This window comes from Gossypium hirsutum, chromosome D11 (genome assembly GCF_007990345.1).
Source record: "Gossypium hirsutum isolate 1008001.06 chromosome D11, Gossypium_hirsutum_v2.1, whole genome shotgun sequence".
Lineage (NCBI taxonomy): Eukaryota > Viridiplantae > Streptophyta > Magnoliopsida > Malvales > Malvaceae > Gossypium > Gossypium hirsutum.
In genome coordinates, this window is record NC_053447.1 from 69002566 (window position 1) to 69007668 (window position 5103).

Below are 5103 nucleotides of genomic sequence, written 5' to 3' on the forward strand. Positions count from 1 at the left end.
TTTTCAATCTCAAAATGTCAAAAACAATACTTTATTTAAAATATCCTAGCCTCTTATTAATCAGCAATGACTTACCACTCTATTACATTTGACAAGATGTGTCTAACCAACGAGGTTGTGTTGTTGTTGTGCCCATAAGCAGGTATTGCCCTCTTTGGTTGCCCACCATTCAAGGTTTTATCACCCAAAGGTATTCCCAGTGGTACCATATTTGGCCTTCTATCTGCCACCAATTTCATGGTTCCTAAAGCTGAATGAAAGTACAAGGCTAAAAAAATAATATATTTGGCTCCTCAACTACAACCATGTATACCAAGCACCAAAATATGCTCCAACACAGGAAAGGAATGTCAGAAGAACAAATTCTCCATATAACCTATAATCATAAACATTGATAACATCACAGTTGAAGCCTTTCAAAGCAGGAGAAATTCATATAAAGATTGATAGAAAATATGCCAATCTACCGGACCGGAAAGCTGAAAAGCAACATTAAAAGAGAGCTGCAATGAAGGTAGTTCCAAACTGTTACAGTATATATATCTTTTGATTCATTTAACTCATACCTCAAAGTCAAAAGCAAGAGAGTCAAGATATAGTGAGTCACTTAGTCACTGCTATTTTTGGGAACACTCAGACTGGAAGTTCCAAGGATGTATAATCTCAATGTCACCAGTGTCTTACGAGTGAAAACCCCAAATTGCAGCTCAGTGAACTCTGTTGTGTTATTTTTAATTTTACCTCTCTAATGCCATGTTGTAACGTGTACTGTATCCCTCCATTAATCCTGCAAGCATCAATACCATGTCTGTTGGCACTGATATCCTTATGCAATAACAGAAATAAGCTGAAGCAGATGAGTTGAAGGTCTCCACTATTTTTCGCCAATTTAGCCTTCAATGCCTGAAAAACTTGAATACAAAATATATAAGACGTGTTGTTCATGAGGACAATCAGATATATATAAAAAAAACTATGAAATTGATAAATGTTTAAAATGCGTTTCACGCCTGTGGTTTGAGTGTGGAGAAATCGATGCCAGATTTTGCTGCTTAAAGTTCAATCTAATCCCATCGGGATGACTATTTGAACAACAAATTGAACACAAGGTATGTGCGCAACCTTGGACCACTCTCGTCCTTTACCCCTACTTCACCCTTCTTTTAGCAACGGGCAATTGTAAATAAGTAGGTGCTCAAGCGAAAGAAGCATATCTTTCTCCGGAAGAGATGTGAGCTTAGGACAAGTATAGATTTGCAATTGTTGAAGAGAGGTGAGGTGTTGAAAGCCCATGGACCACATGCATTCCAAATTCTCAAATTTTTGAATGAAGATAGATGTGAGAGAAGGAGGCAGCGTCATTCCTATCCCTTCTTCTGGGAACGACACTACATGTGGGCATCCTTCACCGCTGATATTCAGTTCTTGAAGAGAGGTGAGTCTGTTAAATCCCCCATTCAACAAGTGATGTATAGATTCTAGGTGCCTTTGAGATTTTAAGCGATGTGAGGTTGGTAGGGAAACCCTCTTCTGGAAAGGATATGTCAGTCGATGATAATCATATTAGAGAGTGACAGTCACTTATATCTAAGTGCTCAAGAAGACAAGTGTTGCTACTCATACTCTTATTATTATTTTCTTTTTCATCAACCAAATATTGCAAATTCTTGGCTAGTTCTGAATTTCCTACACCGGTTGGACCAGAAAAGATGAAGCTAGCAATTGGCCGATTTGGGTTCTTGAGACCAACACTGGCACGGCGAAAGGCACGGCTAATGGCTTTAACAGCTTCATCCTGGCCAACGACTCGCTTATGAAGAGTTTCTTCCATCTTAAGGACTCAATCAAATTCGTCAGTTGAAACTTTCTCAACAGGAATACCAGTCCATGAAGAGACAATATGTTGAATGTCCGCTTCAGTTACAACCAGACTTCCTTCCACACCCTTGTTCATCTCCTTGTCTTTCTCTTGGATTGCAGTAATCTGAGCCCTGAGCGTAATTTCTCGATCACGTAATTCCCCGGCCTTCTCAAAGTCTTGGTCACGAACCGCTTCATTCTTTGACTTTGTGAGCTGCCAGAGCTCTTTTTCAAGGTCTTTAGCTTCCTCGGGGAGCTGTGCATGACGAAGGCGAACGCGAGAATCGGCTTCATCAATCAAGTCAATTGCTTTATCAGGTAGAAAACGGTCATTGAAAAAGCATGTAAACCAAAAAAATATTACAAATTATTGCACTCTCAAATCTGCAGCCCTTTTAAAGTAGGGGGAAAGTTACTCTCTACAAAATAAACCAAGCCTCGACACCGTCCAAGTCTCATTCTTGTAAGGAATGTGAAAGCATGTAAGACTTCTGGTAGTCTATTGAGCCTTTCACAATCCCTTATTCTTGTGAAGTGCAATATCTCCTCCTCTGTTTCCAAAAGGACTAATTCGGGACAATCCGCAATTGTAAGAAAACGATTCCCGAGTAAGCTTAACCCATTTTGCGATAAAGATTCCAAACTCTTTCCAACCAGAGATGTCAAAAGCTTCCGAGTTTGCAAATCTCAACAATGCCTTCTCTGCTGAAATATCAAACTTTGAAATGTTTCTAAGAAACATACTTTTCAAAGAGGTAACCTCCTCTGCAGAAGATGAGCCTTCATCCACCAATTCTTCACACCCATCAATTATTAATTCACATAATGACGAAAAACATGAAATTGAAACTACTAGCCTCCCACACTCGTAGATTTCAAGTTTCTGCAAGGATTGAAGAAAGGTTGGCAAGCTTCCTAACAATTGAGGACACTCTCTAATTGAAAGCTCACGAAGGCTGGGAATTTCGAAGCTTGCTCATCACCTTCACATGGATCCCACTCCTCCCAATTTGGCATACTCTCAAAACAGTCTCTAATGATGTAAATGCATTCGATTGATATACTCCAAACAACTCAAGACCAATCTTATGTAGCTCATCCAAACCACAAATTGAAAGGTCTTTTAACAATGACAACCTTGCAATCGATGGTAGGGATTTGCAATTTTTACAGTTGCGAAGTTCCAATGACAACATATTCTTGAAGATTGATCAGCTTATCAATTCCAAAAGGCATCCTTTTTATTGATTACGCATCTCTGATGTCAAGATAATACAAGTTGATAAGATTTCCCATATTCAGAGGTAACTTTTGAAGCATGGAATAACATTTTAATAATAATGTTCCCACTTAAAGAAAGCACCCTTAAGTAGCCAAGTCTTGGTAACAAATCAACCAAGACAACATTAGTTAAATAAGACCCCAGATAATCAACATTAGAAAACGTTAAGGGCTGAAAAGTTCGTAAAGAGTTTACTTGATCAAATGCTTCAATTTTCTTCATTGTGTCATGTTCGCTGACAATATAAGAAGAATGTCGAGTGCGATTTGAGAATTGTTGTCTATCACCCTCCAATTTTGAGAATATTTCTCCAGCAACTACTTGAGTTAAATCATTGATAAGGTCATGCATTACGTACCATGATTCATTTTTACTAGAATTTTGAAAAAATGACCTCAGAACTCGATCTTCAAAATACTGCTTTCCAATATCTTTAGTTCGAAATTTAGCTTTTTGTTGCAAGAAACCTTCTTCTCTCCATAATAGTATAATTTATTCTTCCTCAAATTCATAATCTTGGGAGGTATGGAGCAATATGCAAAACATCGTTTCAAGTATGATGGAAGTGATGATAGTTTAATCGGAAAGCTGGAATTATGCCACACTGCTATTATGGTAAGTTCCATATCTCACTCTCATATATTCTTTCCCATTCTCGATGATATTTAACTGTGCGTAGCAAACTTTCAATGGCTTTTGTGGCCAAAGGTAAGGCATTGCACTTTCTAACAATTTTCTCTCCAATTTCTTTAAGCTGGAGATGTCCATCGAAATTTTTTGCTTTGAATGCATGTTGTGTAAATATGGATAAACAATTATCATCCGATAATTTATGCAAATGAAAAGCTTTGAATGGATCCACAATAGATGAAACAATCTGAAGACGGGTGGTTACAATGATATTGGTCCCTGCTCCAAACGGAGACAACTTTCATCTAAAACAAGCAAGAATCTTTTCCCAGACAACTTCTCATTCAACTTAACTTGAAGCAAATTCAAGTCACTCTGATCAGGAGAGTCAGGATCGATGGATTTTAAAATTGTCCTGGTTATATTAACTGCATCAATCTTACGCATACCCAGGCCTTGTGGTCAAAAGACTCGTTGATGGTGGCATCATTGTAAACAAGCTGAGCAAGAGTTGTTTTACCCATCCCCCCATGCCGACAATGGAAAGGACTAAAACTCCATTGGAGTTATCACCTTTGAGCAACTCAATCATTTCTGTCTTCTCCTTGTGTCTACCAACATACTCCACAACTCCATCCAGTACGGAAGTTGGTTGCTGCCTGGGTTGCTTTCCCTTGGAGGTTGCAGCTTGAGACAAAATCTCACTCAACCCAAACTCCTCCTTCATGTAGTCAAACTATTCAGTCTATCAGTTATTTCTTCCACCTTCGTAATCATGGAATTCTTAAGCTGAGAAGAAGTGGGAGTGAAAATACTACGACTAATCCAGCCAGGCTTGAGCTTGAGTGTTTTGGAGCTTGAGTCGTAACTCTTCATAAGCGAACTCGTCCAAGATGTCATCCACATCGTAAGCCAAGTCTTGGAGATCCTCCAACCATTTCTTCACGCCCTCGTTCTTGATCTGCTTCTCCTCTGCATCGTCCAACACTGCTCGGATATCAGGCAATATAGACTGCCACTGCTTGAGCTGCTGGTGGAGTTGGTTGTGATCAGAAACAAAGTTGAGTACAGAGTCAAGCGATTTGCTCACTAGCAGGTCCAAAAACCCAGACAGAGCAGCCTCTCCAGGTATTTATTAAACATTTAATTCACAACATTAGGTATTTATACAATATTTAATTCAAATATTCAATTATTGATGCCAACTTTTTCTTATACAGGAGTTAAATTTATTTGTTCTAGCTAGCATATTTGAAAGTAAGATTTCATGAGATTTTAGAATAAAGTTGTTGGTCTGGCTAAAATAAATTCAATGTACAACTGTTTTGGGA

General features: G+C 38.6%; 1 pseudogene; it reads right to left on the reverse strand.

Annotated features, from left to right (window-relative positions):
• Positions 1 to 1096: 1096 nt before the first annotated feature.
• On the reverse strand, positions 1097 to 2200 carry LOC107955075 (chaperone protein ClpC1, chloroplastic-like; annotated as a pseudogene).
• Positions 2201 to 5103: the final 2903 nt, after the last annotated feature.